Below are 13,154 nucleotides of genomic sequence, written 5' to 3'. Positions count from 1 at the left end.
GATGACGTCAGCGATTAACTTCGACCTGTGACGTGGGTGTGACGCATTTTCACTAATCGCTTTTTAATGTGAAAGAAAATTTTACAAAATAAACATAAATTTATTAATGAACATAAGTCGGTAAATGACAGAAGAATCTTTAGGATTAATTAAAGTTTGACTAAATTATTTGTTTGTTTGCTGGTCAACACAAACAACTGCTGGGAAATGGCGGACATGTTTTTTTCCCAAAACTGTATTGAACAATACAATATTTACATATGTAAGTGGAATTGAAATTAAATTAAATTTTAAAAAATTGAAATTAATTGAAATGAAAAATACTTTATTCATCCTAAAATCCGGAGGCTGCTGGCTGCTGGTAGGAATGATTTTCTGTATCTTTAAGTAGGAATTGCCTACAACAAAAACACAAATGTCTTTGGTAAGGCACAAAAAAAAAAGAAAGAAAACTGTCATCTAATAGCAAAAACACCGATTCAATTCAATTTTATTTATATAGCATCAATCACGGCAATGCCATCTCAAGACGCTTTACAGACAGAGAAGAAAACATAATGAAAGCCAATTCATAACAGCCTATATAAGGAAACCAACAGATTGAGTTGGGTCCAACTCAATCTCCCATCCTGAGCAAGCACACTGGCTGAGAGAAAGAAGCTCAGTGTATCAGGAAATGTCCCTCAGCAGTCTAAACCTATAGCAGCATAACTAAGGGATGCTAACCACCCCTAGCTATAGGACTTATCAAAAAGATAAGTCTTCAGCCTAGTCTTAAAGGTGGGGAGGGTGTCTGCTTCCCTAACACTAACTGGGAGCTTATTCCATAAGAGAGGGGCCTGATAACCAAAGGCTCTGCCTCCTGCTCGGCTCTTTGAGACTCTAGGAACCACAAGTAAGCCTGCAGTCTGGGAATGAAGTACTCTGGTTGGTATATAAGGAACTATGAGGTCTTTGATATATAGTGGTGCCTGGTTGTGGAGGGCTTTATATGTAAGGAGAAGGATTTTAAATTCTATTCTAGATTCAACAGGCAGCCAATGAAGAGAGGCTAAAATTGGAGAAATATGATCTCTCCTGCTGGTTCTGGTCAGGACTCTGGCTGCAGAATTCTGGATCAGCTGAAGGCTTTTCAGGGCATATTTAGGACAGCCCAGTAATAGAGAGTTACAGTAATCTAGTCTCGAAGTAACAAAAGCATGAACAAGTTTTTCTGCATCAATCTGAGACAGAATGTCCCAAATTTTGGCTATATTGCGTAAATGAAAGAAGGCTGTTTTAGTAACCTGCTTAATATGTGGGCCAAAGGACAGGTCAGGGTCAAATATTACTCCAAGGTTTCTCACTGTAAGCTAAAGTAATGCCATCCAGGTTCATTACAAAACTGGAAAATTTAGTTCTGAGTTTTTCAGAACCAAAGAGAATTACTTCAGTCTTGTCTGAGTTTAAGAGGAGAAAATTTCTAGACATCCAAGTCTTTATGTCTATGAGACAATTTTGTAGCCTATTGGGCTGATTTGGTTTCATCTGGTTTAAAGGATAAGTATATCTGAGTATCATCTGCATAACAATGAAAGTTTATTCCATGTTGTCTAATAATTTTGCCTAAAGAGAGCATATATAGTATTGGTCCAAGTACAGAACCTTGAGGAACTCCATGACTTACTGTAGTTTGTGAGGAGGACTTGTCATTTACATGAACAAACTGAAGTCTACCAGATAAATATGATTTAAACCAGCTTAACATTGTACCTGTAATTCCAACCACCTGTTCTAGTCTCTGTAACAGAATGTTATGATCGACTGTATCAATTGCAGCACTAAGATCAAGCATGAAAAGTACGGACAGAAGTCCTTTGTCTGAGGCCATAAGAAGGTCATTAGTAACTTTCACCAATGCCGTCTCAGTGCTATGATGAGCTCTAAATCCTGACTGATCCTAAATGATTGTGGTACATATCCTGTCACTAAAGACATATTGATGAGATTTAGTAGTGATGTATTAATTAAAGGGAAAATGTCCTTAAAGAGGCTCGTTGGGAGAGGGTCTAAGATACAGGTGGATGGTTTAGATGAAGCTATTATTTTAGTTAATTCAGAGGGTTGGACAGGACAGAAACTATTTAGACACAAGTCAGATCCTGGTACTAAGGATGCTTCGGAGACCACAACAGGCTCAACATTATAGGTAGAAGGAAGAATATTGTGGATTTGATCTCTAATAGTGTCAATTTTATTCCTGAAAAAATACATGAAATCATCACAGCTAAGTGAGAAAGGAATACATGGCTCCACAGCGCTCCGGCTCCTAGTAAGCCTAGCTACAGTGCTGAAAAGAAACCGAGGGTTGTTTTTGTTTTCCTCTATCAATGATGAATAATAAGCTGTTCTTGCCGTACGTAAGGCTTTTTTGTATACAATTAAACTTTCTTTCCAGGTTAAGTGAGACTCCTCTAGTCCTGATGAACGCCATCTGTTTTCCAAACGCCTTGATGCCTGTTTTAGAGCTCGAAGCTGGGAATTAAAACAGGGAGCCTTCATAATTTTACCTAATTTCTTCTTCTTTAGGGGAGCAACATTATCCAAGGTTGTACGCATTGAAGCTGTTATAGTATCAGCATGTTGATCAATCTGAGCAGGAGTAAGGCTTAAAGGGGGACTCTCGGTCATGCTAACACATGGTAGATGTGAAAAAATTGATTCATTTGATATTTTAAAGTTTGTAATATTATTGTCTGATAAACATCTACTATAGTAGAATTTATTTTTGGTCAGTGAGTAATCAAATAAAGTGAAATCAAAGGTTAATAAGAAGTGATCGGACAAGACAGGGTTTTGAGGAAATACTTTGAGCTTATCAGTCTCAATACCAGATGTTAGAACCAGATCAAGAGTGTGACCATGAGAGTGAGTGGCTCCATTGACATTTTGTGAAAACCCAATTGAGTTTAGAATAGAGCTAAAGGAAATGTTTAAACTATCATTTTCATCGTCAACATGAATATTAAAATCACCTAGTACAATGACCTTATCAGTAGTCAGCACTAACTCAGACAAGAGATCAGAGAATTCGGTCAGAAACTCGGAGTAAGGTCCAGGTGGGCGATACACTAATGCTAAAAGCAGCGGTTTCTCTGAATTCCATTTTGGATGAGATAAATTTAATGTCAGGAATTCCAAGGATTTATAGTTAGTTTTGTGCTTAGGATTAATTAAAAATTCTGACTTAAAAATAGCTGCAACACCTCCTCCTCTGCCTGTAGTTCTAGGAATGTGAAAGTTTAAATAGTTAGCTGGCGTAGCTTCATTAATACTAACATAATCCTCTTGCTGTCACCAGGTTTCCGTAAGACAGAATAAATCAATGTGGTGATCACCTATCAAGTCATTGACTAATAAAGACTTATTTGGGAGGGATCTGATATTCAGAAGGCCACACTTTATGGTCTTATTTTCAGATTTTATTAGATCCATTGTTTTTATTTTTATGAGGTTTTCACGATTAACCCCAGAAGTGTTTTTGTGTTGTTTAATTCTTACTGCTGGGAAGTTGTATAAGGTCGGAATGGGGTTTTGGGTGGGCGGCAGCAGGTGGGAAGCTGCAGAAAAGTGTGTAGGACTACAATTCTGCCTCCTGGTCCCAACCCTGAGTTGTCAATTTAGCTGACTAATAAAAGAGTCCATATTGCTAGATAAGAGAGCGGCTCCATCCAACGTGGGATGGATGCCATCTCTCCTAATAAGACCAGGCTTTCCCCAAAAAGCGCTCCAATTATCTATAAAACCCACGTTGTTATCGGGACACCACCTAGACAACCAGCGGTTGAAGGATGACATGCGGCTAAACATGTCATCGCTGATTAAATTTGGCAAGGGACCAGAGAAAACTACGGAGTCCGACATGCTCTTGGCAAAGTTACACACCGAAGCAACATTAATTTTAGTGACCTCCGATTGGCGTAACCGGGTGTCGTTACCGCCGACGTGAATTACAATCTTACGGTATTTACGTTTAGCCTTAGCCAGCAGTTTCAAATACGATTCGACGTGGCCCGCTCTGGCCCCAGGAATGCATTTGACTATGGTCCCCGGTGTCTCTAGAGCCACGTTTCTGACTATGGAACTACCTATAATCAGGGTTTCTGCCTCAGCGGGTGTGTCTCCGAGCGGGGAAAATCTGTTAGAAACGTGAACAGGTCGGTGGTGGCCAGTGGGTTTTGGTTTGGGGCTACGCTTCCGCCTGACCGTCGTCCAGCCAGCCTCGGCTCCCGGCTGCGCGGGAACTGCTGAGAGACCACTAGCGTTAGCTGCCTAGGCTGGTAGGTCCGCACTGGATAATGGGGTCTGCTAACTATTTGCTTCCCTACCTGAGTGCGGAGCAGACGGGAAAGGCAGGGTACACCCTGGACAGCTCGCTAGTCCATCGCCGACAGTAACATTAAAACGAGATAAATACACACAGACACAGGCCACGCCCACACCGACCACGACGTATCTGAAACATACATCTATTCAGTCTTATGCTAAAAGCATCAATCTCTCCTCCAGATGCCTCTTTATCACTTCTTTTTTAAACATTTGTTTAAACTGAAAAAGGTTTGTGTAATTTTTCATGTCTTCTGGTGATTTGCTCCACAGAATGACTTTGTTTTCTGTGACACAGATTTTAAAGTGGTTCCTACATTTGTTGGACATAATTTATACTTTCCTCTTAAATTCTACTCTTGGTGTGCATCTCTGTCTTTAAAGAGGTTTTAAATATTGGCTAGAAGAGTTTTTTGATGCTTTAAACATAATTTGGGCAGTTTTATAATTTACCAGATCTCTTCATTTGAAACCAAATGTTTTGATGAAAAGTGGATTAATATTGAATGTTGTCAACTATTCTGTTACATATTTTCTGTATTCATTCATTTTCTAAACTGCTTAATCCAATTCAGGGTTGCAGGGAAGCTGGAGCCTATCCCAGCTTGCTTTGGGTGAAAGGCAGGGTGCACCCTGGACAGCTCACCAGTCCATTGCAGGGCCACACAGAGACACACAACCACTCATGCCTAGGGGCAATTTAGAGTAACCAATTAACCTAACATGCATGTCTTTGGATGGTGGGACAAAGCCAGAGTAGACTTAGACTTAGACTTTATTGTCCCCAAAGGGAAATTCTTTTTCACGTACACAGCACATGTTTGACAATAAAAAGGACAAAAACAACAGACCACAGAAACAACATACAAATACAATAAACAGAGTACACTCAGCACCCCCTGCTGTTTAGAAATGTTATGACTGAGGGGATCAGGCTTTTTCCTAACCAAGCCTTTTTGCACCTGAGCGCCCTGTACCTCCGTCCTGAAGGAAGAGGGGTGAGTTGTTCATGAAGGGGGTGTGTGGGGTCCTGCTCCATGGAAAGTGCAAAGCGTCCAATGGCTCTGTTGTTAAGCTCTGTAAGGCTTGGTGTGGGGAGTCCTATGATTTTTGCTGCGGTGTTGGTTACCTTTATGAGTTTAGTCCGGTTCTTAACAGTCAACAAATTGAAAAAGCAAGTTGAACAGTACAGAATAACAGGCTGGATAATGGACTGATATAACCGTAGGAGTAGAGGTGGAGAAACATAGAGTCCTTTCAGTTTCCGGATTATTGATAGTCGTTGTTGGCTTCGTTTTTGAATGTCCATAATATGCTGATCAAATGTTAGTGAACTGTCTATTGTTACTCCAAGATATTTAAAACTGTCCACGATTTCAACTGTTTGATTGTCAATGGCAATGGGTTGCTGTGGTGAAGTAGAGCTGAATATGAGTTCCTTTGTTTTATTGACATTGAGGTACAGGTGGTTGTCTGTGCACCATTTGGTGAAGTGTATGACAGTGTTGTTATAGTCCAAGTCCATGGTGGAGTTATTGTCCTTAAGTAATGCGAGAATGGCAGTATCATCTGAGTATTTAAAGTACTTGATGTGAGGTGAAGGACTGATGTTGTCATTTGTGTAAAGTGTGTAAAGGAAAGGACTAAGTACACAACCCTGCGGTGCTCCGGTGTTGATGGTGAGGGCAGATGATGTTGTAGAACCCAACCGTACGACCTGCTGCCTGTTGCTCAGGAAGTTATGAAGGAGATGAATCATTCTGGTAGGAATATTAAGGTGGTGCAACTTCTGGATCATCAGGTGCCTCTGGATGGAGTTAAAAGCTGAGCTGAAGTCCACAAAGAGTGCACGAGCAGAGTGGCCTGGAGAGTCCAAGTGTTGAAGGAGGAGATGCAGCAGACAAGCCACAGCATCCTCTGTGCCCCTCCCCGCCTTATAGGCAAACTGTAGAGGGTCTAGCTGAGGGCCAACAGCTGGAAGGATGGTGTTCAACAGCAGCTTCTCCAGGCACTTCATGATAATGGATGTAAGAGCCACAGGTCGATAATGGTTTGGTTCAGTGGGTCTGGGCCTCTTTGGAATTGGGATTATTGTTGCCTTCTTCCAGATAGCTGGTATGACGGTAGAATAGTAGACTTCTCTGAAGAGTGAGTGGAGAACAGGTGAGAGTTCCTGGGTGCAGGTCTTAAGCACCTTTGCTGAGATGCCGTCCGGACCAGGAACCTTACCCGGCTTGCACCTGCTGAGCTGTCGCCTCACGTCTTCCAAAGTGAAGGGAAGAGGTTCATCTGGATCCGCTGGGGGGAGTGCTCCCAGCAGTTCTTTACATTCCCCTGAGAAATCCACCTTGTCGAATCGTGCATAAAATGTATTGAGCTCAGTTACAAACTGCACTGGGTCAGTTACTGTGTGAGCAACTGGCTTGGACTCACACCCTGTCAGTGTCCGTACTTTTTGAAATGCCTGTTTTGTGTTCATGGTTGAGAACTCAGTTTCTAACCTATTCTTATATTTAAGTTTTGCCTTCAACACCTCATTTTTGATGTTACGGTTTGCCAGTTTGACAGCAGGCCAATTCTTTTCCCTGAAGGCTTTCTCTTTCTCTTTAAGACTATGAGTCAACTGAGGAGTAATCCAAGGCTTAGTGTTTGAAAACTTCCTTATTGTTTTAATAGGCATACAAGTGTCAATACAAAACTTTATATAGTCTGTGATAACAGAGGCTGTATCATCAATATTACTTCCCTGAAAAACTTCCCAGACTGTACAAGCCAGCGAGCCCTGAAGACGTGCAATGGCCTCCCCAGACCACTGCGGGGCGGTGTAGCACTCTGGTCGCTGTCTCTTGAGTTCCTGCTTGTAGAGCGGAAGTAGAATCATGATGTTGTGATCCGCAGTCCCGAGCGGTGGATGTGAGCGGACACGGAAAGCATCTGCGATGTTGCCGTAGCATAAATCCAATATGTTTTCCCGTCTGGTCGGAATGTTCACATACTGTTGGAATGATGGTAAAACACTGTTCAGCCGGCAGTTGTTAAAATCTCCCACAATAAACAGCGGAGCTCCCGGATACTTGGCTAGCATGTCATTAGCTTCACCGGCTATCAGCTCGGCTGCTGTGCTCCACACAGAAAGGCCACTAACCAAACCTTGCCCCAGCCAAGGATTAAACCAGCAACCTTCTTGCTGTGAGGCCACAGTGCTAACCATTATGCCACCGTGCAGCCCTTTTCTGTAACTCATGGTAATAAGTGTGTCTTGTAGCAGTTCCCCATAGCACTCGACATTAGTTTAAATATGACATGACAAGTGAATGATAGAGAACACACAAGGCATTTTGATTCAACACATAACTGTCTCTTTTCATTACAGCAACATTATTTAGCAGCCTTTGTCTGTAAACAACTTGTATGGTGTTTCCGACACATCTCTTTATCCAGTGCACTCCCAAAAATGTGATTTGTTGAACTTTTTCAGTGTTACTGTCATCAATGGTTTGAAGAACAGGTATTTTCTCTGATTTCCAAATAAAATAAATTTAGTCTTTTTTAGGTTCAGTGATAATTTATTTACATTGAACCATTTTTTTCATTTGTTAATTTCCCGAGTTATTTAATCCAAAAGTTGCTCCATATTTTCCCCTGAACAATTAATATTTGTATCATCTGCAAACAAAACAAACTTTATTGCTTCTGATACTTTGTAAATGTCATTTATATACAGTAAAAAAACAACGTTGGTCCTAATGATGACACATATAATGTACTTATGTTCAGATTTATGCTGATCAATCTAGACCAGGAGTCGGCAAGCCAAAATGTTGAAAGAGTCATATTGGACCAAAAAAACAAAAAACAAACATGTCTGGAGCCGCAAAAAATTAAAAGCCTTATATAAGTCTTATCATGAAGGCAACACATGCTTTATGTATCTATATTAGCTATATTAATCTACTATCAAAATGACTAAGTTGGCTACAAATACATAATGAGCCTTAATGATAAAATGTTTATTTTCCCTGCAGCGCATCCGGTAGAGAATGACGCACTACGTGACTCCCTCGGTTGCACGATGCCGCCTCATGTTTACCTTCATTTCTATATTAATGAATTATGTTTTATTGCATTGATCAAATTAAAACAATGCAATTAAGAAATCTGATTTTTCATGTCATTTTTATTTTTAAGAATTAAAAAAAACAAAACAAAATGGAATGTGCGTAATGCGCCCTTTATCTAGGCAACAAACAGAGTGCAATAAAACGCTGCCTGCATTTATAAAAAATAAACCAGCAGTCTTTTAAAAAAAGGTAAAGTATATCAAATCATATGAATACAGTTTGATTTCTGCCAAGCAAGTCAGTGCGAGGGTAAAACGCAGCAGCATCCTCTTCTCTTTAGACACGCAACCAACGCAGCTATCCTCCGACCTGAGCACCGTTACCAAGTGTCATTCCACATATATACTGACAAAAATCAGAAATCATTTTATAAAAACATCCACTTTGTTACTCACTATGTGTCTATGAAGGATGATGTTCTTACCCGTTTAATGTGACTTCTGTTGTCGGACATCACTGGTCAGCTTCTCAACATGTAAGATGTAACTTGTGCTGAATTAATGTCCTTGATGTGCTGATCGGTGATGTTGCCGCCATTTTAATGGTCCTTTCCTTCACTGTCTTAGCGGAGAGGGGCATGTCTTTGATTTTCTGTATGATCTCGGTTTTGTTTCTGAAGTTTGGAAATACGTGTCCTGATATGCTGATGACTGACTCCTTCATGTAGTCACCATCTGTGTACGGTTTTCTTCACTTTATTATCTCCCGGGTTGCAACTAAACTTGCAGCAGTAGTGGAGTTTGGAGATGCAATCCACTTACATCTATTTTTGCGCTCCTCGAATTTCTCCAGAAGTAATGCAATCGCACATGCTTTCCCTGGAAATGCCTTTCCACATGACTCTTTTTGTTATTTGGCAACTTCTCGCTACAGAGCAAACATTCAGGCAATCCTTCCGCATTGGCAATGAATGCAAATGATTCGGTCCAAGAAACGTTGAATCCTCTGTTCTCCTCGGTTATTTTTCTCTTTTTCCCTTTGGGATCCATGTCCCATCACACAGCCCCGGTTTGTTTACAACGCCACCTGCCTGGCATCCCGCGCTGCTGATAGGCTACGCGTGTCGCAGGCGATGACGCAAATCTTCCTTGACAGAAATGTTAAAATTTAATATTTATTCTACACATTTTTACAGCGCTGGAAAATGTTAAGAATATTTGTATCATGTTTGTCCTCCTACAGAACCAGATCAAAACAAAAATATATTTCCCTCCCCATCTTTTTCCATTTTTTAAACATTTTTTAAAAAGCTCCAGCGGCTCTAGAGCCGCGGGTTGCCGACCCCTGATCTAGACAAACTGCTGTCTTTCCTCCAAGTAACTTTTTATCCTGTCCTTAATTATTCCTCTGAAGCCATGATGTTCCAGTTTATGTACCAATATGTGATGATCTATCGTATTGATACATGTCTAAGAGATGACAGGTAATGAATAAAATCACCATATTTTCTCAACAAACTTCTAAAATTCTAATGTAAGGTAGAAAAATATGAAATCATTGAGATTCATTAACATGCTTGCAGATATCTGAGGAATCAGAAGAGGAAAAGAAACGTTGATCTGGGTCTTTGGAAAACTCAAAAGGCTCCAGCTTCTGGATTTTCAGGTTACATGTCATCAGCATAATTTATGTCACAAGTTCTACTCCACAGATCTATTTTAGGCAGAGAAAGTTATGAGAGCCAGAGCAGCTTTCAGCTCGGAGGTTGCAGAAGTCCTCATTAAAGAAAACATTTCTGCCTTTCAGCGTCCTTGCAGACAAAAGAAGCATTAGTTTGTGTCTAAGAGGAAGAACTTAGACATAGTAGCTGACTTTGTGGGCTCTTCCAGTATTTTTAGCATCCAAACTAAGCTTTTTCACAAGCAAGAATTTTCTTTCAGATTCACTCCAATTTTCTCCTCTTGAGTTCCATCAATCAAGATGATTGGTTATCAGTACAGTCCAGTTTCTCCATTCAGTCCAGCGTCAGCACTTTGTCCACTTCCTCCTTTTGAATACAGTTTTCCTGCTTATCCTACTTGTTCTGTTATTCCAGAAAGTGGAGATATGTGGAGAGGAATGGGGAGAATTTCATCTTCCAGGAGTTCTTGTTTCTGAATGTCAGATCGCTTCACAGGCAGCGTTTTAGTTTCAAAATGACATTTTAACACAAAGTCCAATCCTCTAACTTTCTGAAAGTTGGAGCACTTTTAACTTTCAGAAAGAAGGAGTCCTATCGGGCCTTCTTGGCCTGTGGGACTCTGGAGGCAGCTGATGGGTACCGACAGGCTAAGCGGCATGCGGCTTCGGCTGTTGCCGAGGCAAAAACTCGGGCATGGGAGGAGTTCGGCGAGGCCATGGAGAAAGACTTCCAGGCAGCTTCGAGGAGATTCTGGTCCACCATCCGGCGGCTCAGGAGGGGGAAGCAGTGCTCCATCAATACTGTGTACAGTGGAGATGGGGAGCTGCTGACCTCAACTCGGGACGTTGTGGGTCGGTGGAAGGAATACTTCGAAGACCTCCTCAATCCTACCAACACGTCTTCCTATGAGGAAGCAGAGCTGGTGGACTCAGGGGTGGACTCTCCTATCTCTGGGGCTGAAGTCGCTGAGGTGGTCAAAAAGCTCCTTGGCGGCAAGGCCCCGGGGGTGGATGAGATCCGCCCGGAGTTCCTTAAGGCTCTGGATGCTGTGGGGCTGTCCTGGCTGACACGCCTCTGCAGCATCGCGTGGACATCAGGGACAGTGCCTCTGGACTGGTAGACTGGGGTGGTGGTCCCCCTTTTTAAGAAGGGGGACCGGAGGGTGTGTTCCAATTACAGGGGAATCACACTCCTCAGCCTCCCTGGTAAGGTTTTTTAAGGGGTCCTGGAGAGGAGGGTCCGCCGGATAGTTGAATCTCAGACTGAGGAGGAGTGGTGTGGTTTTCGTCCTGGTCGTGGAACAGTGGACCAGCTCTATACCCTCTTTGGGGTCCTGGAGGGGGCATGGGAGTTTGCCCAACCAGTCTACATGTGCTTTGTGGACCTGGAAAAGGCGTTCGACCGTGTCCCCCGGGGGCTCCTGTGTGGGGGGTACTCCGGGAGTATAGTATGTGGTACCAGACCACCTTGTATGAGCTGCCCGGTCCCTGTACGACAGGTGTCAGAGCTTGGTCCGCATTGCCGGTAGTAAGTCGGATTCGTTTCCGGTGAGGGTTGGACTCCGCCAAGGCTGCCCTTTATCACCGATTCTGTTCAGAACTTATATAGACAGAATTTCTAGGCGCAGCCGAGGTGTTGAGGGGATCCGGCTTGATGGCCTCAGGTTTGAGTCCCTGCCTTTTGCAGATGACGTGGTCCTGTTGGCTTCATCTGGTCGTGATCTCCAGCGCTCACCTGAGCAATTCGCGGCCGAGTGTAAAGCGGCTGGGATGGGAATCAGCACCTCCAAATCTGAGACCATGGTCCTCAATAGGGTGGATTGCCCTCTCCGGGTCAGGAGTTACATCCTGCCTCAAGTGGAGGAGTTTAAATATCTCCGAGTCTTGTTCACACGTGAGGGAAGGATGGTGCGCAAGATCGACAGACGGATCGGTGCGGCGTCTGCAGTAATGTGGACTCTGCGCCGAATGAGATCTCGTATACAGGCGACTGAAATGAGTTTCCTCCGCAGGGTGGCCGGGCTCTCCCTTAGAGATAGGGTGAGGAGCTCGGTCATCCGGTAGGAAATCAGAGTAGAGCCGCTGCTCCTTCGCATCGAGAGGAACCAGTTGAGGTGGCTCGAGCATCTGGTCAGGATGCCTCCTGGACCTCCCTGGTGAGGTGTTCCAGGCACGTCCCTCTGGGAGGAGAACCCGGGGAAGACCCAGGACACGCTGGAGGGATTATATCTCTCGGCTGGCCTGGGAACGCCTCAGGATCCCCCTGCAGAGTCGGCAAATGTGGCTGGGGAGAGGGAAGTCTGGGCTTCCCTGCTTAGGCTGCTGCCCCCGCAACCCGACTCCGGATAAGAGGTAGAAGATGGATGGATGGATGGATGGATGGTTGGTTTGTTGGTTGGTTTCTGGGGATGTGAAACCAGAAGGATTCCGGTTTAATATTGTTTATCACAAAGACTTCAGAGTTTAGTGCTTTTACTCGTGTTTTTTTTTTTTTTTTTTTTTTAACAAAGTGTGTTTTGTTTCTTCAGATAAAGTTAGAAATGACAGTTTCTTTTTTTTAAAATGTTTTTAGGAAACACTCCAGTAACAGAGATAAATCAGTTCTGATATTCCCTCAGATTGGAAAATAAGTTCAAACCAAACATGGATAAATCTCTTGGTAGCCAAAGATTTAAGGTTTTTTTCTATGTTCCCTACTTTTTTATTCATATCCTCTCTTTTTAAATCTCTTTTATTAATTGGATCCCTAAAAATTTAAATTCAGGAAATTTTCTGATTTATCCTGGCGCTTTTAGGCCCAGTTTGCCTTAGACTGGTGAATCTCTACTGGAACAGTAAGCCTGACAGCTGATAAGAAGTTCACTGGTTTGATGCCACAGCTCTGAAACTTGGAAGGTGACAGTAAGGCTTCTGGCCACGCAGGTCACGCGTGGGGGTGACAGCAGCGTCGCCTGAAGCGGAGTTATTCTGGCCCGGTTCTGTTGCAGTTCTCCATCAGAACCGGGTCTGTCGCGGTTCTGTTCATCAGAACCGGGTCTGTTGCAGTTC

The sequence above is a fragment of the Telmatherina bonti genome (assembly GCF_933228915.1).
Source record: "Telmatherina bonti genome assembly, chromosome: 1".
NCBI lineage: Eukaryota > Metazoa > Chordata > Actinopteri > Atheriniformes > Telmatherinidae > Telmatherina > Telmatherina bonti.
Note: the sequence above shows the minus strand (reverse complement) of the source record.